Here is a 25,017-nt window from a genome sequence, read left to right on the forward strand (position 1 = left end):
AACATTTTCAAAAAATCATAACTTTCGAACCAGTTGATCGATTAATTATTTCTTTCTTTTTAGTTTCAAAGATATTGGATTTTAGTTTAAAAATTGTTGAAAGGGCATAATTGTGTAAGTCAGGCTGTTTAAGAGCACGTAGTTTTAAAATTTACTCTTTATATTTTAAAAATCATATCTCAAAAGCTAAAAAAATACATCTCTGATTGTTTGATATGTAACGTCAAATTTCCTGAATTTTCTGATAGCAATATAAAATCAGGGTACCTCTTAGGTCCTGAGACCTGAAAACGCGAAAAAACTCAAATAATAGCATATCTTTTGCTCAAAAACATAATTTGGCCCCATCAGTTTTTTTTCTCAAAACAACAATTAAATGGATTTTAATAATAATAAAAAAAAATTAAAATCGGTTGACTAATTCAAAGTTATGATTTTTAGAAAATTTTAAGTTTTAAGAAACCTTGATATTTGGGACCGCCCTATCTGAAAATTGGTCACCCTAATGACGAGATAAAAAAAGCGGGTCTGATTATTTTCGATGCACTACACCCACCAAGTTTCACGACAATCGCAGTTCCACTATTTTTCTTTATCTTTATCTTTATCGAGATTTTTAGCCCTAGGCTAGTTCATCTCGGGACCCACGTTTTACTTTCCTTCCGAAGGAAGAACTCACATTTTGCGAGTTTATCGGGAGTGGGATTTGATTCCAGGTCCTTGGCGTGATAGTCAATTATTCTAACCATCACACCAGGTCCTCTCTGCACTATATCGTTTTTCTATGGAATGGCTATAAGTACACACAAAAATATTGTTTTTTAACGTTTTCATGGTTTCGAAACTGAAGAAGTACCCTGTTTTAATATTTATATAATAAATTCCAGGAAATTTTACGTATTATATCCAAAAACCAAAAATGTATGTTTTTCAGTTTTTGACATATGATTTTTTTATAATAGAAGGCCACAGATTTTATTACTACTCTAAAATTGTTTGATATTGATAATCCTGTGTTGTCTGATATTGTGTGAAACCTGGTGTTTATTATTATTATTATTATTATTATTATTTTTATTATTATTATTATTATTATTATTATAGAGTTTTGGCACTTCTCAGCAAAAATTGCTGGAAACTTTCACCTACCCCGGGCAATAAGAATGCCAAAGGGGATTAGGCTCTGTGGATCTCATTAGCCGGTTTTTTAGCTTATCCTAATGAGTCTGCTTTTGGATGTACATTCAGTTGTGATGATTCAGGAACCGCCTAACTATACTACAGGTTCCAAGAATCACCGCTTTCAGGATGCTGTTCAGGTCCTTCTTCAATTCCAGCTCGTCTAGGGACCTCAGGAGAGATTTAGGGACAACTCCGGTTGCCGAGAGGACAACCGGAACTATACGGACGTCCTCTAGGTGCCACATCTGCTTCAACTCCTCCGCTAGGTCGTGGTACTTGGTTATCTTGCCGGAGAACGTTGATTGGACATTATGGTCTAACGGTACAGCGATGTCGATGAGAGTTACTCGCTTCATCCTTTTGTCGAAAACCACAATGTCAGGCCGGTTGGCACGAATGAGGACGTCCGTAATGATCTCGCGATCCCAGTACAGCTTTATGCAACTATTTTCCAGAACCGGGTCCGGCTGGTACTTGTAGTAGGGTACAAATCTGTCGATCAAGTTGTGCTTTAAAGCAAGCTGTTGGTGCACAATCTTGGCAACTTCGTTGTGACGATCGAGGTAAGCTGATCCAGCTAACACTGAACAGCCTGCAACGACATGCTCGATCGTTTCTCCTACTGAATTACACTTCCTGCAACGGTCCTCCACGTCCTCGTGCAATATGTACCGCCGATAGTTCTTCGTCGCAATTACCCGGTCCTGGATGGCTACCATGAAACCTTCTGTTTCTGAGAACAGGTCACCCCGCACCAGCCACGCATTTGACGCCGCCTTATCGATGTGCTCGAGTTCCAGTTGATGGGGGTGCGTCCCATGCAACTCCTTTTGCTTCCACGTTACGATCATCTCGTCGACGGTCTTGATGTCGCAGTTCAGCTGATAATCCTCCTGCGCCAGATGCAGGGCGCTGTAACCGTGGTCAGCTTCACATACAGTGCGGTACATTTCGTGACGGTTCTGGCTTTCTACGAAATATGCCCGCAGCTGCTGGATCTGGGAGACACACAGTGCCTGGACATCGGTGACGCCTCTTCCTCCTACTGCGCGTGGCAGGGTGACTCTCTCAATGGACGACTTTGGATGGCGCATGCGGTGCTTGGTGAACGCCACTCTTACTGCTCGTTCTAACGCCTCGAGGTCAGTCTTGTTCCACTTTACCACCCCAAAGCTGTAGGTCAACAGGGGCACAGCAAACGTGTTGATCGCCTTCACCTTGTTGCCGGCTGACAGAAAGCTCCTCAGAACACAGTTGATACGATTATTATTATTATTATTATTATTATTATTATTATTATTATTATTATTATTATTATTATTATTATTATTATTATTATTATTATTATTATTACTTTATTATAGAGATTTCCAGCCCTAGGCTGGTTCATCTATTAACCTGGTGTTTGTGGTATACATAGCTCTATAAGAATTCAAAATATATTCAAAGTGTCTTGTGTGGGAACATTGAACATATTTGTCCTGAAAACTTTAATTCAATATGTTAAAAAAAATAAAAAAAAATCGGCGGACTGGTTTAAAGGTTATGATTTTTTGAAAAAAAAAAAAAATGCAATTCTTATTATTTTTGATGAGCTTAGCTCGGGTCTCCAGTTAGCCTAGTGGTTAAGGCTATGGATCGCCAATCCGGAGACGGCGGGTTCGATTCCCGTTCCGGTCGGGAAAATTTTCTCGACTCCCTGGGCATAGTGTATCATTGCACTTGCCTCACAATATACAAATTCATGCAATGACAGGCAAAGAAAGCCCTTCAATTAATAACTGTGGAAGTGCTCAAAGAACACTAAGTTGAAGCGAGGCAGGCCAAGTCCTAGTGGGGACGTCGAGCCATAAAGAAGAAGAAGCTAAACTTAAACGAATGTACCACAACATTCGGAGATTCATAATTTTGATTTTCTATGGAATGGCTGTGATGGAAAACTCCAGCTTTTTTGGTGGGAAGAATATATTTTTTCATTTGAATTGTTGATTTATTTATTGCATCTTCGACAATTGTTTTGCTCAGAAATCAGTTTGTAATGGAACATTTTGATTTAATAATTCATTTTTTTAATTTGTTTATTTTTACCAATTTCTTTATTTTTACGAATGTATATTAGGTCGTCCGAATTTTTGCAAAAAAATAAAAATTAGACGTTTAAAATTTCAAAATGAAAGTAAAAAGAAAATCGTGTTAAGTACTGTTCCTTTTAATTCCACTAAGAATTTGCATCCTTTGACAGATACGTATTTCGAACTCAACTGTAAGGTCGTGTTCAGTGTCTTGTACTTGACTCGACTCAAGTACAGGACACTAAAGACGACCTTACAGTTGAGGTCGAAATACGTATCTGTCAAAGGATGCAAATTCTTAGTGGAATTAAAAGATACAGTACTTTACACGATTTTCTTTTTACCTACGGGTATTCCACTAACAAGCCCAGGTTTCTTTATCATTTCAAAATGGATATTTTAACGAAAAATCAATCATGTCAAAATTTAGAGTTCATACCCCAAGAGATCTTAAGTCTTCAAAAATTGTATATGGTCTCAAACAGTAGTGATGTATTTTGTTTAACTCCCAGTCAGGGTTGGTAACCATCAGTTTCATCACTGACCAACGACGAAACACTAATGTCGAATTCGTTTATTCCCGACGGTGCACTGCACCGGTGTAGTAATTGCCACCGGAAAAACGAACGGTTTCGGTGCAATTTGTTGACAGCTTATGATGGTATTAGTAAGAGCGCGTGAGAGCGTCAATGAAAATAATGAAGGATATCAAAAATAAACATAATCAATGTTTTCATGATTTCCACGATGAACAAAATTATTTTTTTTTTTTTACTTTCTATATACAATTTAACAATTTTAAAAGTTTCAGTAATCCACTTGTACATGATAAACTTGTAATGATAAATATTACTTGAAAATTGTTATCCAATGTTTTAACACTTCTACATTATTTATCTTCTTCAAATTCTTGTAATATCATAATTTTTCAATTAAAAGCAACATTTTAGAATTTAACAATTTCCGTTGCTCAATAAAAAAAATGCTAACATACAATTGTAAACTATCTACGTGCACAAATTTAACACAAAAAATGTTAAAGGCAGTTCAATAGAAAACGTTTAGCTACAACGTAAAAAGGAAAATAAATAAATGCTTTTTAAAACATAACGTTAATGAAACGCAACTCATATTAAAAACGCTTTAACCATCCTTTTGTGACATTTTTTTGACTTTCAATGTAATTCAAAAATTCAATATTTGTCGTAAGAAAAAAAAAATGGAATTTACGGTTTTTGAAACTGTTTGTACCTACAAAATGTTACTTCAGTAATATTTCAGTCCAATTTGAATGAATAGATTTTTATTCTATTCTGGCTTATCAAAACTTTATTACGTCAATTTTTTTTATAATTAATAGATCACCATGCGACACAAAATTCTAATGATTAAAATCATTAAAAGTAATCCACATATTTGCAATAATAAAAAAAGACGGGAAAAATGTACGTAGAATCAACTCTTCTAAATTTCATATTACCGATATTTTTTTAAGATTCCTCAGAAGTTGAAAGACGTGATAATCATCGATCAAGTTTAAATAATTTTTAAACGCACAGATTTGCTGTTTAGAAATTAAAACATCTCAAAATTTACGAATATCCAAGAAAACTGTTTACCTAATGCCGAAGAGAAAATCATCATTCCTACCAAAACAAAACCACGATACAAGTTCAGCGTTATGCATGTATTGGTAAAACTAGCTTTGTACCTGCTACACCGCGCTCAAACTGGGTGTAGCATTTTCTTGCACCGGTGCCAATCGGGTGTCAAAACAGAACAGTACCTGCGAATAAACGAACGGTTTCGGTGCAAGTTTGCTACACCCGGTGGCAAAGCGGTGCAGGCGGTGCAAATAAACGAATTCGACATAAAAAAGTTCGTCAGCAAATAAAACTTCGTCACTTTCATTATCATCAACGACCGACAAAGAATCCACGACGACATTGAACCGACAAAAAACAGGGAGCTACAGTTTTCGTCATTCTCTTTTGTTCTATTCTGCAATGACGAAAACCGAACATGTAATAGTCACATGGCATCTGACTGCAAACAAAAGGCTAACCAGTCACGTTTTTTTTATTGATGATATAGCCTCCACCCTTTTGAGTTGCTGAATTAGCTCTGTTGGTATGCTTGTTGGGCTGCCTCCGAAAGTTTTTGTTTCGATTCCGAATCCAGCCGGGTTTCTTTTTTGAATTTTTTTTTTCTGGACAGCCATTCTCGTGATGCTGATTATTCGATCGTCTGCCCTGTTCGATGCAAGCACTTCAACGAAAATGCCGGCAAAGGGAAATGGCAAAACTTTTTCAAAACTTTTTTGAGGATTATTCTTCCTGTATACAGATATAAACAAAAACAATCTTATATAAAAAATATCTTAAGTCTTTATACAAGACTTTTCCCAAATACAATAGAATCGCATATGCAATTATCTATAAATGAAACTTCTTCCAGAAATTCCGAAAACAAAAATACATATTCCTTCAGAAATCGCTCCTGGGATTCTGTTAGAAATTCATCAATGGTTTTTTTTTTCAAGAAATCCTTTAGATATTTGTTTAGAAATTTCTCCACAAGTTTCCTTAGAAAATCCATCAGAGATTTCTTCAGCAATCTCTTCGCAAGGTTGAAAAAAAAACTTCAATGAAAGTTTCGGTTTTTCCTCCAAGCATGCCTCCAGAAAAAAAGTTCACATTACTGCTGAAATCAGAAATTATTCAAGATATTTCTTCAGGAATTCTTCTAGAGATTTTTTCAGAAATTTCTTGAATGATTTCTTTAGAAAACCTTTCATAGATTTTAATCAGTAATGCTGCCATGGGTGTTGTTGAAACGTTTCAGACGTTTTCGGAGGGTTTTGTAGCACACCTTTTTTTGGTTAAGTGAGCTCAAACTGTGTACAGACTGTAATAAACGTAATTGGTTACACAATCGTAGATAAATTAGTTCATTGTTACTTACAATTGGTCTCCTAGTTACTATTTCAGATTATGTAACACAATATGATGATGGACTTAATTTGAATATATCAAGTAAAAACTTCTAACTGCCTCTTTTGTGTAGTGCAAAGAATGGTGTTGAGGATGATTGGCAAGAAATTTTGGCAACTGACGTCTATCAGCGTTTGACAGACCTTTGACGGAAAGAAGCTATCGGATACCAGTGGCGTAGGGTTGCCCTCCTTCAGGGGTTTTTTTTTTGAAACTCTTTCACGAATTCTTTAAGAAATTCTTTTAGCGTATCCTAAAAAAATCTATGGGTTCTTTATGAATTTCTTCCAGGAAATCCTTTAGAAATTCCTCCTAGGAACGTTTTCAGGGATTCCTTTAAAAATTTCCTCACCCGAGCAGAGGGGAATATCAAATTAATAACTACGAAATCACAAAACCTGTTTTTATATCTTGTTTTGTTATTATTGAATTATCAAGGCATTACGTTTCCATAACATGTTTCGTTGGACAATCTTATTTTGTTATGACCAAGCAATTGGTATGCAGCCCTTAAATAACATTTCAATATTACATTCTGTTGTGGAACAAGTTTGGTTATTATTGTATTATTGAGAGTGCACAAATACTTTATGGTATTGCTATCTAAACTAAAACAAATTTTGAAACAAAGCCTACGTCATTCTACAACGTTATTTACAGCATTTGAGGGAAAGCAACTGCATATTCACTCATCAATTTGTCTTCCTCTTCCATTTATCATTACATCCAAACTGAGACAAAGTGCATGCCCCATATCATTAGCTAGTATTCCGTGGGAAAAAGTTTGCATAATGCACCAGAAAAACTATTTAACGATTTTTTGAAAAGTGCGCAAAGTTAGGCCCTAGGTGTGCAAAGTATGGTACGCTTACGGTATCACATTTGATAAGAGGTGTGGTGTATTACGTGACATGGAGGTGCTGTAATGTGTACAAAACAAAGTCCCTGCTGGGCGGCGCGAGGTTTTGCTAAATTTCTGAAATTGACTGAGTTGTAGCTGAAAAGTACCCAAAATGCCAGCCACTGCCCAAGTGGCGCAGTAATATCGGCGTTGTTGTGGAGTTAGCGTATTGAAAAGATATGGTCTCTCATGAAACATGCTTCGTAATTACACTGTTGAAAACGCTTTGACATCCACGTGCAGCACAACAGAACATGTGCTCGATGAACAAATTGAGATTTGAATTATGAAAATGCTACGGTCAACCTTGGCTTGGTCAGCCAAAGCAAAATCAAGAAATTGACATTTATGCTTCGTAATGATTACTTTGAAGTCAATACTTTGGGCCTAGGCTGGGCAGATATGCTATTGGTGATTTGATGGTGCATGAAGAAGAAGAAGAAGAACGATGGTGTTTTGAAAAATCCTATCCCTACCACACAGGAGAAGATTTTAAAATGCCTCTATAAAATCTAAAACAAAATCTAATTAAAAACGGTTTGATGTACGGTGTAAGACTTTGGACGGACTACATATTGAACGTATAAATTTAAATTTAACATTTTTTTCTTGGTAAGGTACTTAATTTGTACCAATCACCAATTGGGTTTTCAAATTAAGAATAATATATTGATTTTTTGATTTTATTCGAAAGAGCACCTTTTTTCAAGCCAGTATGATTTTTTTCAGATTCTTAAAACTTTATTTTGATACCTAAATTCAATTACAAAAAGATTTTTTGAAATCACCTTTTGACAGCTGGGCAACTGCTTGACAGCTCCGCCCAGTACGAAATGCGACGAGGGGTGATTCGACAAATCGCTCCCATACAAACTTTAAATCGATTTTTCAATAGGTTCCCGGGCACCAAAGTTCATGAAAATTTGGATGTCGGCTCAGTTTGGCATGTAGATTGTGAATATGGAATTATCTCAACACCACTAAAGAAGCCAATTGCAGCTGGTCTATGGAAAATTCCACGTGTATGGCAATTCGGGTTTTTTCTTAACTCACGATGACCAGATCGGTTCAGTCGGATTTGTTGTTGATGGAAAAAATAAATCTGGATCACATGAGATCAATATTGTCAAAATCGGAGAAAATTCATCGCAGATATAACCATTACATAGTTTACCTTCTTTATTTTATTGTCTGCTGTTTCATATTATGAAGTAAAAAATAAAGACATTGCAACTTCTAGAAATTTCATCAGACTCTTCCGTATTTTTTATTTTATTCATTGCTATAATTTGAGTTTTGGGTAAATATAGCATCATAGCTATTGATATGTTTATCTTTGTGTTAATTTCCTTCTTTCAATATCCCAGTCCCGTTACGGTGCCAAATTCCTATCACTTTTCTACGATTCCCAATTCTTATAGGTTAAGTAAAATTTTACCTTCAAAAAGTGATACATCTGCAAATGAGTTTTTTTTATCTCAAAATTGAGTAAACTTAGTTGAATTTATATGTCATTTTAACAGTACTGCTATTCTAACCTCTAATTATAACTTCAAAAAGTACCGAACAGACTATGTATTACGAAGTAATGAATGTTAGTGAGAGTGGAGATAGCAAATATGGTACCTACTAAATAATTCTAATCAAAAAAAATGTCAACTATACAGACAATTTTGCTCAATGATGATTGCATTTGTCTATTATAACTTTTTCCTTTCGATCTATTATTATTCGATCAAATATTGTTTGACATTATGTCATAAATATCTTACTAAAAATAATCTAAAACAGAATAAAACTAAACAGCTTCTGCAGAAGTAATCATATCGGCATATGATATAATTACCTTTTACGTTCGCTCACGTAGGTACATGTATAATCGCCGTTCTCACAACGCGAACAAAACAAAAAATTAAAAAAAATCATCTCCGTCTGCACAGATAAAAATAATGAGATTTACACGTCATGTAAACTTCATTTTACCCATGTAAACTTTATGTTACGATAGTTTACATGATATATCATGTACATTTGTGTTATATGTCATGTAAACTCTCAGAATCATGCTGAATTACATGACATATAATGGAAGTTTACATGATATTTCATGAACATTACATGATATGTCATGTAAACTTTTATGATATCACACGCTCCAATTATGTGCATCATATGTCATAGAATTTTACACTCTTTTTTCGATCTGTGTGGAAAGAATCTTTGTCACCGCCAAAATGCACCCCATGACGAAGCTCAATCATAAATAGTCGACTAGCAACTTTTTCGTCGTTCTCTTTGTTCCGAAACAGCCGACGACGGGCCATGCGAATGCCACCACTGTTATTAGTGTTACAGTGCACATGTCTGCGCACCGCGATAGCGCTGTTGGTAAGAGAGAGAGGTTCATTGTTTGATCTTGCATTCAAATCTCTGTCTATTTTTGTCCTGCGACTGGCAAACATGAAATGGGGGAATGGGGAAACTGGCAATACGTAGAACCAGTAAAGCTTCTATCGTCCCTCACTGCAAGTGCTGTGATAGCCTCATTGGTAAAGGCGACTGGAAATTTACGATAGCAGGATTGGAGGTTCAAATCTCGTCCATGTTTGTAAGTTTTATAATGAATTCGAAATTTTTTTATGTGACCTGTTATTTTCTAAAAATAGAATAACACACTTAAAATAATTACCCAAAAATGAGTAAAAAAAGTTAGTTTTTACCCTAATTTTGCTTTCGAACAATAACTCTTTAATATCAAAATTTGTTATTGAAATATTTCCCAAATTCACTGTTGTTAAGTTGTTATTGCCACTAACAAAACATGTTATTAAATTGATTTTTCAGGAACAAATTTTTGTTATGTGACTTGTTATTTTGCCGCTTATGACAGCCAAGTTTATAACTCAATATGTTATGTTAATAACATGAAAATTACTAATTCCATTATGCAGTTATTTTGCCAAAATAACGCATTTTGTTATGCTGTTGTTTTTCTCTTCTGCTCGGGCAGAGAATCCTTCAGAAATTCTTTCAGAGTTTCATCCAGAAATTTTTCAAAATATGTACTCCTTTTAAAAATTTTCCATGGATTGTTTTTGAAAATGCTACGTGAATTCCTTTAGAAAATCATCCAAATATATATTCAGAAAATCTGTCACGGATTCCTTAATTTTCAGCAATCTTCCATGGATTGCTACAGAAATTTCTCCATGAACTTCCTCGGAATTCATCTAGTGTCAGAAATTCTTAAGAGTTTTCTTCAGCACATTTTCTAATGGTAACCTACTATGAGCTTCTTCAGAAATTTCTCCTTTTATACTTATTCCATCTCGGATTCTTGCGGAATACCTTGCATGGATTCCTTCTGTGATTTTTTTTTAAAGAAATTCTTCCATTTTTTATAAATTTGTCTTGAGATTCCTTAAGAAATTCTTTTGGAGATTCTTCCAATAATTTTATCAGGGATTCTTTTCAAATATCTTCCATGAATTGCTCCTAAAATTGCTTGAAAATCTTACAGGTGATTTCTTCAGAACATCTTCCATGATTTTTTTTTCAGAAATTTCTTCAATCATTTCTTTATAAAACCTTTCAAGGATGCTTTTAGAAAGTCATCTAACTGTTACTTCAGATTTTTTTCCAGGGTTTGTTTCAGAATTTCCTTCAAATACTCCGTTAAGAATTTCTTCAAAAACTTCTACCAAGGATTTTTTTAATTCAACCCTTCAGCGATTGCTTATGATTGTTTCCCTGGAAATTCTTCAAAGAACTCAAATTATTCCAGGGATTCCCCTAGGGATTTTTCCAGGGATTTCATTAGAAATTGTTGAAGGCATGTTTCATGAAAATTACCTAGAAGTTTCTCCAGAAATTCCTGTGCGGAATACAGATTTCTTAAAGTGGCTTGTCCAAGAGGGATTGCTTCAGGAAAACATCCTGAATTATTCTGGAGGGAATTCTCCTGGAATTCTTCTGAAAAGTTCTCAAGAGATTCCACTTAGAAACCCATCGGTGTCTACCCAAGGAGTTTCTCCCTCCATGTATTATTCACAATCAATTATATAAGTATTTCTTGTAAGAATAGTTTTCCACACATCGAGATAGGCTGAGAAATTACTTTCGAACTGCAAATCACTCAATAAAAAAAAAAACAACTACAGTCCCATGAGTTGGTGGCAATGGATTAAAAGAATTTTCTTCTGGTTTTAAAAAAAGTCACCCGGATAAAGTTTTAGGGAGGCAATATTGAAATTATTTGCATAAGGACGTACAAGAATAGAGACGCCAAAATTTGGAAAGCTTGAGTAACCAGCTCCGATTTTTCTCACAAAACATTATATATTATCAACGAAAGTATATACCTGATTCTAATAAGCAATTATTTTGGGATCTTAAAGTTAAAAAATCTGATCAAAGGCCATTGAGGATCCTAAAATAAAAAAAATGTGATGTTTTTTGTGTTCCATTAAATTTTTTAGAGCTTAGGATAAAAAAAGCAAATTATTATTTTAACCCTCTAAAGCCTAACCACGCCTTTGATTTTTAGTTTGAGCATTTGTGTATTTTTTTTCTTTCCGGGGCAATCAGTTATTTTATATTTTTGGTAGATATTTAGGACTGTTTTGTATATCTAAAAATGGTTTTTGGTGTCTTTTAATGCATATTTACATTTTTTTTGAAGCGTTGTAAAATTGAAGTTTTGCTCTACTTTGGCACGAATTGCAACAATTAACATATTTGAAAAAAAATCCCCGATCATTCTCGTATAGTCAAAGAGTTCCTGGAAGTTAAATACACTCTAAAATTATTTTGCTTTAAATTATACAGAAAATAAAACTTCCCATGAAAAACCAAAAAATCTAAAATATTTTAGCAATAACACTAGTTTACAACATCTTTGAACTCGGTAAATTGAAGATAATTTTTAGACTTTTCATACAAAGCTGACGATTTGAAATCGATTTATGATCTAAGTTTAAGTACAGTTGTTTCCTTTTTTTATCTGTATTAACGAGAAGAACTCACTCGAAGGAAGAACTCACATTATGCGAGTATGTCGGAAGTGGGATTCGATCCCAGGTCCTCGGCGTGATAGTCTTGTGTTCTAACCACCACACCAGGTCCGCTCCCTCAGTTGTTTCCCTAATACATCTCATTCTTTGTAATCAATGCTCCAATTCAGCTGAAATTTTACTGTAATTTGATAACATATTATATTTTAAATGCGGAAGAATTAAAAAAAAATCTTATTAAAAAAATATAAATCTTCATTATTTTTTGAAAAATTTGCAAAAACCTAAGGAGATGGTTCATACACTTATCAATCTCTCGACTTCCACTAATCAGGCGATAAAATGTGTTCAGATTATCGTAGAACATTGGATTCAGCTTTCTTTTCATGAAAAAAAGGTTTAAAATTGGTTGATAGCAACCAAAGGTATTTGGCTTTGAGTAATTTTCATATTTATAAATATTGTTATACTTTTCTTAACCTTTCAGGACGCACGCCTGTTTGATCCTTAAACTGCATTGCACTCGCACTGTATACGACGAGCGACATTTTAGTTGGTTTTTGGTGTCGTACTTTTTACCACGGCGCACGTCCTGAAGGGGAAAAAACTGAGGAAGTCTGCAGAAAAATTCAACACAAATTTTACCAATAACTTTCCTTTTCCCAACCCCGCCTTTAGACGGGGCATAGTTTGAGCATGTTTGTATTTTTCTTTCCTGAGCAATCAAAATTTTTATATTTTTGGCTGATATTTAGGACTGTTCTGCATGATAAATCTGCACTACGGGGTTTACTTACAACTTCTTTATTAGACGACCAGATCGGGAAAGAGAACGTACAATGGTTTACAATCGCTTATATAGTGTTGATACCGGAAATGCTCATCCACACATTTCCGACAAGATAATTAATGATCCTCAAACTTGTCTAGATCAGATCGAGGGGTATATAATACATTTTCTGTCATCTCCCTTCTTTAATTAAATAATTACATTATTTGATCAACGTTATAATACGTACTTACTCAATATCTAAAAAAATCTGGCTTCTGCTTTCTTCGAGTACTTTTCCGGAATTTCTCCGGCCTATCAAAATTGATGATCGAAGAACTTGTTCTTCTTCTCTTTGATCCACTTCTACTAACTTTAGGATAAATGTAATCATTTTTAATAAATCTTTCTTTTAGTTGATTTTTACTTGCTAATTTAACTGATCCTTTGATATCTATGTAGTATGTACTAGGACTATTGATTCCAACCACTTTAGCTTCCATCCAGTTTCTATCCGCTTTGAATTCATTTTTATACCAGACCAGTTCATCAATCTTAAACTTTTTACTTGAACACTGCTGACTACGAACATTACTTGATTCACTGTGACGTTTACTATTCTCTTTTGACACGCTATTACCTGGAATCTGGTCGGAAAAACTAACCTCATCATTAAAAGTTACTTTCTTAGGTTTCATCTTTTTCGCCTCTCGATCATTCTTCAACTTTACATCAAGTTCAGTTTTGGGTTCAAATTTGAAAATTTTATCATTGGGACTACAATTTAATGTTTGACTGTAACTGTTTCTATTACTCATCAGAAAAATCTTAATCAATTCATTCAATTTTTTGTGCATATACCTTGGGTCATTCAGGAGCTTTCTCAAAGACGTTTTAGTGGTCTGAACCGCTCGTTCAGCCTGTCCGTTCGATTCCGGATTATAGCTAGGACTTTTAATCAATTTAATCCCTAACCATTTTGCCCAACTGCCAAACATTCCGCTACCCAAAAGGTGGTCCGTTATCTGAGACTATCGAATCACAATACCCAAAAACCAAAAATAGAGCATCTAAGACATCAATTACCGATTGAGCGTCCGTACTTCTCATCACCTTTACATCTATCCACTTTGAATAGGCATCGACTATTACTAACAACGTTTTTCCGGCAATGTGGCAGAAATCTAAGTGCAGTCTTTCGAATGGACGGTTAACTGAAGGCCACCTAGTGAACTCCTTGGTAACGGCTCTCGCGGTCACACTACAAGCTCTACAACCCTTAACGAATCTTTCAACGTCGTCGTCCATACCTCGCCAGTAAACGTATCTACGAGCCATCTGCTTCATCCGGACTATGCCCAAATGACAGCCATGCAGTAGCTCAAGAATACGTTCTCGGCACGATGAGGGAACCATAACTCTCTCACAGAACAACAAACACTCACCATCCGTCGACAGGGAACTCACTCTCTCATAATAGAACTTCAAATCGTCCGTTACCGCGTGGTCTTCCCAACCGTCATTTACACACTTGTATAGTTTACGATAGAACTTGTCTCTTTGCGTTTCTCTCCCAATGAGTTCCAAATTTATTGGAATCTCTTCACGCACACAATTCACCATTACCTCAGAATCTATACCTGTTTCACCTTCAACCGGCAACCTGGATAACGCATCAGCCTCCGGTATCTTCTTCCCTTTCCTGTACACAATATCAAAATCAAATATCGAAATCGCATAAGCATACTTCTGTAACCTGGCCGCCGCCAGCGGTGGAATACCCTTCTTCTGATTGAAAATCGTCACCAAAGGCTTATTGTCCGTCACAACTGTTATCTTTTGCCCAAAAATATACTTTGAAAACTTGGTTAACGCAAACACTATAGCCAGAGCTTCTCTGTGCAGATTAGGATAATTCTTCTCTGCGTTAGACAACGTGCTCGAAACGTAAAACACAGGTCGTTCTACCTCTCCAATTTTATGACACAAGACGGCTCCTACTCCTACTGCGCTAGAATCACATATCACCACGATCGGAAGCTTAGGATCGTATAATTGCAACACCCTGTTATCGAGCAACATCCTCTTCGACTCTTGGAGAACCCTCTCACACTCTTTCGTCCAACGGAATCTCACATTTTTCCTAATCAACTCGTAAAGGGGAGCTAACCGTATCGACAGGTTGGGCACGAATTTCGAATAGTAATTTACCATTCCTAAATACGATTTGAGCTGCGTGACATCCTTAGGTGTAGGCACCTTTACTATCGCTCTTACCTTCTCCTCGCTAGGGCTTAGTCCTCTCTCAGAAATTTCGTGACCCAAATAGGCTACCTTTTCCACTAGAAATTCACACTTGTCCAAATTGACCTTAACCTTGAACCTTTTCAATCTATCAAAAACTTCGAACACCTTTTGTCTTAGCCCCTCAATAGTGTCGCTTCCTATCAGAATATCGTCTAGATAGCATTCTATTCCTTCCAAATCCATCAAAATTTCATCCATGATCCTTTGAAACGTGGACGCAGCGCTAGATATACCGAACGGCAACCGTAAATACTCAAACAAACCCTTATGCGTATTGATAGTCAAATACTTCCGCGAGTCTTCAGACACCCTTACTTGCATGTACGCCCCGGATAAATCAATCTTCGCATAGTATCGATAACCACTCAAATTGGCAAAAATGTCACTAATATTGGGAAGTGGATAATGCTCTGTGTTAATCACCTTATTGATCGTTACCTTACAGTCCACACAAAGCCTAATATTGCCATCACTCTTTGGGACTACCACTATCGGCGAAGCCCAATCGCTTCTCTTCACCGGCTTGATAATATTCTCTCTCACCAAACGATCCAACTCATCACTCACTCTCTCTTTCAACGCATATGGTACCTCATTGGCCCGGTAGAAGACCGGACGTGCATCATCCCTCAAATATATCTCTGCCATAAATCCATCGATCGGTTCATCTAGACTCCTCGTTATAATCTCATCATATCTAGATCGAATCTGCGACAAAAGTACTTCTCGCTCTCTATCTAACTCCCGGTTCTCACTACCACTTATCGCATTAACAAACCGATCTCTCCAGCCGGGGTACAAAACGTCCAGCCAATTCCGCCCTAACAACGACACAAAACTTTTGTTGTTCTTTCTTTTAACGACTACCACATCCAACGAGTGAACCTTATCATCATTTGGCTTTTGCACATCAACCTTAAGCGCCCCCATTATCACCAATTTTTCACCGGTCATGACCACTAATTGTATCTCAGTATTCCTAAGCGGATGTTGGGCAAAATGTCTCTTATACTCACTTTCTGACATAATTGTGTAACTAGCTCCTGAATCTACCTCAAAACAAATGCACTTACCATCTAGTCAAAGCTCGTGAAATAGCGCCTGCGACGCCACGTGGTTGATAGCACGTGGTCTGCTGCCGTCCGAACTCACGCTCGTTTCATCGTCGTCGGTCACGCTGGCCGCCGAATTCAACCGCTCTTTCGGGAATCGACAGAACCGCGCGATGTGGCCCATCCTGGAACAGTTGAAGCACCTGATCGTCGATCTCTTCTTGCTTGTTCCCTGGCGTGGCCTGGAATCTCTGCGGCCCCGATTTGCAGAGTTTCCACGACCCTTGTATCCGGATCGTTCCCGGCTCCTTCCTCGGTCTCTTCTCGCATAACTTCCGGCATTGGTGTTCACTCGATTCACTACACCGCTCTTCACCTTCATTTTCGTCATGTCTTCTTCAATCTGCTCTAACACTTTGGCCTTCGCCACCGCTTGTTCGAACGTCGAATTGTCGTCACTATTCATCAATTCCCCTTGGATTTTTGCACTCGCGATACCAGCAACGAATTTATCACGCAATGCTTTGTCCAGAAAGTCCCCGAACTCACAATGTTTAGACAAAGCCTGTAGCTCCACCGCAAAATCTGCTACTTTTTCGAAATCTTGCTGATTACGTTTAAAAAAATCAACCGACTGCGCGATACGATTCCGTTTCGGACTGAAATACGCTTTTAGTTTTGTCACTACCACTTCGTACGTTACGTCCTTATGTGTCTTCGGGTACAACAACTGATTCAACTTCCTGAGCGCGGGTAGGCCAATGTAATGGACGATTAACTTTCTTTTAAACGTACCGTCCGTTATACCGTTCAGTTCGAAGAAATTCTCGGCCCGTTCCATGTAGTCGTCGAAATCCGCACTCGGCACAAAATTATCCAAGGACCCGATTAACTTCGCACCGACACTCGCACTTTCTTCACCTATGATCTTCTTTGAACCTTCCGCCAACATTTTTCTTCACGTTTCTTCACCTCACGACACCACGTGATTTACCTTCGTCGCCACTGATAAATCTGCACTACGGGGTTTACTTACAACTTCTTTATTAGACGACCAGATCGGGAAAGAGAACGTACAATGGTTTACAATCGCTTATATAGTGTTGATACCGGAAATGCTCATCCACACATTTCCGACAAGATAATTAATGATCCTCAAACTTGTCTAGATCAGATCGAGGGGTATATAATACATTTTCTGTCACTGCATAACTCAAAAGGGTTTTTGGTGTTTTATGAACCATATTTACATTCTTTAAAAATTATTGAAAAAAAAATGTTTTGATCACCTTTTAGTTGTAATAGTTTCTTTTAAATTGAATCGAAATAATTAAAACATTTGAAATTTTTTACTCAAAAATTATTTTAATGTTAAGTTTAGCATAATTGAATACACTCTAAAATTATTTTCCTTAAAATGATACGGAAAATGAAACTTCCCATGAAAAAATTAAAAAAAAAAATATTTTAACAATTCTATATCGTAAAATCTAAAAATGTTTTCATGTTGAGAAATCGCTATCCCAAATAGGATTCCAGAAAAATATAAAAGTGTAGGGATGTTCAAAATTAATAATCAGAAAAGCCAAAATTCCCAAAACCGAATTTCCAAAACATGTGCACATCAAATTAAAAATTGGGTATTAGAGAAGAAATTTAGTTTTTTTTGGAAGTTTTTTCAAAGCTGCAAGGAAACTGATAAAGATTTTTCATAGTTGAAAAATGAATGGAAAATTCGCGGTAAAATTTACTATTTTTCTGAAGAAGGCCGACTTTGAGCCTCAAAATATGCTAAGTAGCCTAGGATGGTCAAATGCATTAAAGTATTTTTCTCGAATGTTCATTTTTTATCGATTTTCAAAACAAAAAGAAGAAAACAATGCACAGTTTTTAAGCTTTCTTTAGAAAACAAATAAAAAGAAACTGAAGGCTGGGGTTTTAGAAAAATAGAAACTGTATCACATGTAACTTAGATCCACGATGATGTTTACTCTCAGTGTTTACAGTGAGTGTTTACAGTGAGTGTTTACAGTGGTACTTCAAATATCCTGAACCATCTTCAAAGACATCATTTCAATACCAAACCAATAATTGCGATGATGAAAAAGTTGATGATATACGACAACTAGCGCATAAACAAAATCTCGTTTTAAATGGAAAATATCGAGTCTAAAAAAGGATTTTTTCGTGTTTTGGACTGGAAATGCTCTTTATCAACGTTAGTTTTTAAATGTAGAGATGGTTTAAATTTGTAGAATTCAAATCCACAATTTTCTTGAACTGAAAACGACGAGCCAAATTCAGCTCCCTTCACCACTCCCTAGATCCGCCTCCTTCCTTGAGACTATTATTTCCTCATTATTTCGATTCCATCTTCGCCTCGGAATGCGCTCTGCTCGTTTCCAAATTTCGTTTCCCATTTGCCATCGCATAAGTATTGCCGGGCGCGATCCACTCATAAATCACCGCTGCTGCTGCTGCCGTCTGACTGAAAGTAAAGGTCTCCACCAACCAAAGTAGGTACACCTTCCTACGACGTAACAACACACAAAGGAAAGCACGGTTATTTCGAGTCCATGAGATCCGCGCCCCATTCTCATTCCAGATTGCTAACCGGTCGGCGATGGGAATGATTTCCACCCACCAGCAGCACTGGGTGGGAAGTCTTTCGGTTCGTGGGTTGGGGTAAATCTGAATTGAGCGTGTCTGACGAGCAACGAGATTTCCGTGACTAAGTGGAAATGTGTGCCTGGATGATGAGGGTATGCTGGGTGTGATTTCAGTGAACAGATGACGCGACGATTGTACTCAGACTAAGCTAAGTCTTAGGCCTGTCTGGTTGGCTGGCTGGCAGCAAATGTTACTGAATCGAAAGACTAATGAAAGTAAAAATTGTTTGTACTCTTGAGGGAATGGGAAAACAAGAGGTATCGATTTCTATGTATCGGCAAACAAGGCCCTTTTTAAATGGTAACCAAAACGCCAGGCAGAAATCAATCTAATTTACTCACTTATTTAAAGGACCATCGTGCCATTTTCACTTATATAACCGTTTAGTTTTTATTTTTTTTTGTTTTTATATTTATTATATTTTTATTCTTTATTTCAATATTTTTCCGTTGGATGTTACTGTGTTAATTTGTTTTCATTATAGAAAATCACCACCATCGTCATCAGACAATCCACATACACCGTTATTCGCTGTGGATTAAGTACGTTTGTCAATCAACCCAAAATTTCGCACCATCATGATGAATTCTCCAGACGATACTCCCACGAGAACATTAGAGACCATTTTTCAGCATCAGACGTTGAACATTGAGCCGAAAACTGATGAGACTGGCTCCGATGGTGAAAGTTATTTGGATTAATGGTGCTCCACGATGAAAAAGAGCCGCCCGGTTTTGGATTATTCAAATTAGAATTGCCTTCAAGCATCAAGACTCCAAACATGAAAAATGGCTCAATCAATTCTACTAACATTTTTAAATTTCTCTCTTACCGTACCAATCGGTCACCGCAAAATGTAGAAAACTCAAATCGAACAAATAGTAACACGTCTACAGTTACACACAACCACGAATGAATGAATGGCAAACTTTTCCCATGAACGGAGTTGTCATCCGCTCAAATTAGCCACCGGCATTCGAGGGGGGCTAAAGTTAGCCAAGCCAGAGCTATGTAGCCCGAAACAGAACACCATTTTCTGAAAAATGTCATATCCACTCTCCTCCACTCTCGGCGTTCCCAATGGATAGAGAAATGGATTCGTGGAGTGTACGTCTACCCTGTCTACACACATCCTCCATACAAATGTGCTCCGATGTGAGGAAAAAACTTTGATAATTAGTTCAAAAACTCATGTCACACAGCAGCAGCACTGAGGACGAACGGCAACATGAGATGGCAGCGATGTCGTCTCTTTCGCTGGACAAAAACAGAAACCGGTTCATGCCACTACTGGGAATAATGAGTTTTACATTCACCGTGCGGAGCTGGGATTTATCTCATAGCCAGTGCACCTGGGATTTTCACGTGTCGGTAGCACGATCGGTTAGTTTGAGGACTTAGTTAGCGGGCGATGCACAGTGGTTCAGACGCTGATTTCAACACAGCTGTTTTGCAATCAAGATCTGAAGTTTGAAAACCAATAGAACACTTCCGACCTGATTAAACGTCAATTACAGGGGACGTCAATGGTGTCCGGACAATAGGTCGAATGCAATACTTCTGGTCGAACATAACACCAGGGGATGCTCGGAAGTTCCACTAGGAGTTCATCGGGGATTTCTCCAGTAGTTCCTTTGGAAATCCTCAAGAAGTTTCTCTAAAATTTCTTTAGTGATTCTCCGGGAGTTTTTCCAGAAGTGCCTCGGAATATCCTTCAGCAGTTCCTTGCAAATTCCCCCAGGAGCTGGAAAATGATGCAGGAGTTTCTTGAGATTTTTTTCCGGGAGTTGAATGAGAATTCTTGCAGGAATGCCAAGAATTCCTCAAAGAGTTTCACGGGAATTCCTTAAGAAGCTTCTCGGATATTCCTACAAGAGTTCCTCGGGAGTACCTCCAGAAAGTCCACGGGAATTGCTACAGGAGTTCCTCGGGATTTCGTCCAGAAGTTCCTTGGTAATTTCTTCAGGAGTTCCACGGCATTTATTCCAAGAGTTCTCTGGGAAACCGTCCAGAAGTATACAAGACATGCATCCAGAAGTAGCAAGGGAAATTCTGCAAAAGTTTCTTGGCAATTTATCCAGGACTTCTTATATTGAATTCTTCCAGGTGTTTTTCCTGAAGTTCCTCCATGAGTTCCTCGGAAATTCCTCCAGGCGCTTCATTGGAATTCCTCAAGGAGTTTCTTTGGTAGGTCTTCGGGATTGTTTTCAGGAGTTCTCCAGGAATTCCTCTCGTATTTCTGCAGAAGTTCTTCGAGAATTTCTCCAGCAATTCTACCAGAAGTTCTTCAGAAATTCTTCCACGAAATTCCTCTATAACTTCGCGAATTCTTTCAGGAGTTGCTCGGAAGTTTTCCTGGGAGATCCCGGTATTTTCTTAGGACTTTACAGGAAATTCATTCTGGGTAATTCTGATGGAGTTTCCCGGGAATTTATCAAGGAGTTTTACAGGAGTTCCTCTGAGAGTTGCATATGAATTCTTCAAGGTGTTTCCTAGAAATTTCCTCAGGAGTTTCTCGGGAATACCTCAAGAAGTGCCACGAGAATTCCTTTAGGAGTTCCTCGGAAATTTCCCCAAGAGCTCCTCGGGAATTCTTTCAGGAGTTTTACGGGGACAGCTTCAGGAATTCTCCTGAAATTACTCGGAAAGATATCCAGGACTTCCTCGGGAATCTCTCCAGGAGTTCCCGAGAAAGGAGTAATGTTCCCAGGAGATACCTGACAACTTTTCCAGAAGTTCCAAGGAAATTGTTTCATAATTTCCTCTGCAATTTGTCTCCAAGATTTCCCTAGGAAGTTTTCTGCGAATTTCTCAAGGAGTTCCTCGAATACCTCCAGGAGTTCTTCGGGCGTTCCTTCAGGAGTTCCCCTGGATTTCTTCTAGAAAATACTTGCTGGAAGTTCTTCACGAGCTACTTGAGAAATGCAGACATAAAACTTGGTATTTTTCGGCTTTCAATCACAGGAAAGCGTTAATTGTTTTAGATCATTGCCAAAGTTTCGATCCTGTGGTTGGGATCTACATCAGGGCTCGATGTGAATCAACTTGTTTAAGATTCGTGTTGATCACACGGCGGAATGTCGTTATCTGTTCTGCATCACACTTGTTTCATTGGACCCTAGCACCTCGATTGAAATAGTGGGTGGGTACATAAATTCATTCAGAAGCCCCTCGGGAAAACCTCCAGGTGTTCCTAAAACATCTTCCAGGAGAACTCTTGGAAGAATTTCTAAGGAACCTCCGTGAAACTTCTGGGAGAATTCCTGAGAAATTCCCGATAAATTCCCAAGGATCTTCTGGAGAATTCCCGAGGAACTCCTGGAGGGATTCCCGGTGACTTCCTGGAGGAATTCTCGGAGAACTCCTGGGGCAGATCCTTGGAAACTCCTGGATGAATTGCCGGGGTATTCCTGGAGAACCTCCCGGGGAACTACTACAGGAATTTCCGGGGAACTCTTGGAGAAATTCATGAAGGAATTCGCGGGGAATTCCCCCTAAGAATTTCCTGGGAACTCCAAGAGGAATTCCTGGGGAACTCCTGGAGAAACGCCCGGGAACTCTTGGAAAACATCCCAGGCAAATCCTGGAGGTATTCCCGGAGAGTTCCTTCAAGAGCTTAGCGGGGAGCTGCTGGAGAAATTGCCGGGGAACCCCTGAAGGAGTTCTCAGGACATTCCTGGAGAAGTTCTCAGGAAATCTTGAACTCCTAAACAATTTTCGTGAAAATCCTAGAGAGAATTTCGGGATCACTTACGATGGAATTACCGTAGAGGAATTCCTTGGAAAATCCTGGAGGAGTTTGGCCAAAAATGCTGAAGGAATTCTTGGGGAATTTGAAGAAATATCCCGTTTAATTCTTGGAAGTATTCCTGGGGAAGCCATGGAGGCATTCCCGGGGGCTCCTGTAGGAATTCTCGTGGATTTCATGATGGACTTCCCGGGGTACTTCTGGAAGAAATTCTGTGTGAATTCTGGACAAATTCTCAGGAAAGGAAAACTTATGAATTCTTGGGAAATTGCTTGAGACAATTTTAGAATCAATTCTAAGAAGTATCCCGGTAGAGAACTCTATGAGGAAACCCAGAAAAAGCTTCTGGAAGAATCTCAAAAGGGGCTGTTCATAAACCTTGTAGACCAAATTTTGGTCATCTTGGAACTGGTAGAACAACTTCTAAAAGAATCCATGGAGCAATTTTTGAAGAAATCCCTGCAGAAATTTCTGAAGAAATTCTAGGAATATTGAAGAAGTCACTAAAGACATTTCCGAAAGTATCACTGCAGAAATTTCAGAACCAATCAACATTAAAATCAGAAGAAAATTTCAAATGAACGCCGGAAAGATTTTATGAAAAAAACCAGGAATATTTTGAGAATCGAAGGATGCATTTTTTCGGGAAATTCCAGGGCGACTTTCTAAAGAAACACCTGGTAATTCCTGATGAAATACCTAACAAAATCTCTTGAAATATTTTTTATATGAATTTCCGGAGGAATCCTTAGAGAAATTCCTAGAGGTACGCTTGGAGGAAATCCTGTAGGAGATTCTAAGAAAATACATAGAGGAATACCTGGCGGGATTTCTGATGAAATCTCCGTGTGAATTTCTATAGGCATCTCTGCAATAATGTCCGCCCCCCTTTCCATAAGAATCCTTATAAGAATTTCTGAGAGAATCTGCAGAAAAAAAATCTTAATGAATCCTTGGAGGATTTCCTTAGACTTTCTTAAGAAATCCTTGTAGCCATCTTGGAAGAGAAATGTCTTGAAAAAGTACCTAAAGGAATGTGAAGAAATCTGGGGAATTTCCTTAACAATCCTTTGTAGAATTTCTTAAGCAATCCTTGGAGAAAATTCTTCAGAAAGCTTCTGAGACAATTTTGAAGGACTTTTGGATTTCTGATTCTTAATGTATCTGTCAATCATTTTCTAAAAACAACCCATGAAGTATTTTTGAGGAAGTTGATGGAAGGTTTTCAAGATGAATACTTTGAAAAAAAAAATATCTGGTGGGATCTCTTTGAAAAACGAAATCTGAAGATATTCGTAGATACATTTCTGAAACAATCTGTGCAAGATTTTTAAAAAGGATTTGTGGAAATATTTTTTAAAGGAAACCATGCAACATTTTTGAAAGTTTTCCGTACAAAACTTTCTTAAAGAGTTCTTGAAGGAATTTCATTCTAAAGTCTAAAGGAAACCCAAGGCGATTTTGTTAAATAATTTCTGACTGATTTTGTTTTTAGAATTTCCTGGATGATTTTTTAAAGTAAATCTACGAGAAATTTTCAAAGGTGTCCCTGAAAGATTTTCTTTGAGAATCCCTGGGAGATTTATTTCAGGAACTCGTGTAAGATTTTAAATGAACTCAAGGATGGATTCCAGCAAGAGTATATAAAAGTATTATCGAAAAATCTTTGGAAAAAAAATGTGAAGAAATCTTTCGAGGAAAATCTGGAGATATGTATCTGAAGAATTAATTGGTCGAATTTATAATAAAACCCACTGGAGATTTTCTAAAAAAACCCTCAAAAAATTTGAGAAAATGTTTTAAAAAGAGTCCTTGGATGAATTTCTAAAGAAATTCCTGGACGACTTTCTGACAGAAATTACGATTGAAAAACAATCCCTGCAGCAAACTCTGAAGCATACCCAGGGGAAAATTTTGGAATAAATCTTTGGAAGATCATTTAAGAGAATCCTTAAAGAAATTTCCGAAAGATTTTTCGGAAAAAAATCTAGAAAAATTAAAAAAAAAATGGGTAAAATCTCTGAAGGATTTTCTAACGAAATCCCAGGAGGAATTCCAGTAAAAACTCAACTACATCTTGTTGTGAATCTTCTAGAAGAATCCCTAGTGGAATTTCTGGAGAAATGGAAAGTTGCCGTGAGCATTTCTGATGAAATCCTTGGAGGAATTTCCGAAGTAACCCCAGTACAAATTTTTGAAGTAACTTTTGAAACATTTCTGAAAAATTCTGGTATAATTTTTGAGGGCATCGCTGAAAGTTTTAGTAAAGGAAACTCTGGAAATTTCTGAATAAATGTCTAGAGAAATTTCT

At 37.3% G+C, this 25,017-nt stretch overlaps 1 protein-coding gene across 1 annotated transcript in view; it reads right to left on the reverse strand.

Moving 5' to 3' along the window:
• Positions 1-25,017, reverse strand: part of LOC109403142 (protein O-mannosyl-transferase Tmtc3) — an 804,586-nt gene that overhangs the window by 27,118 nt on the left and 752,451 nt on the right. The window lies entirely within an intron of this gene.

This window comes from Aedes albopictus, chromosome 3 (genome assembly GCF_035046485.1).
Source record: "Aedes albopictus strain Foshan chromosome 3, AalbF5, whole genome shotgun sequence".
Classification (NCBI taxonomy): domain Eukaryota; kingdom Metazoa; phylum Arthropoda; class Insecta; order Diptera; family Culicidae; genus Aedes; species Aedes albopictus.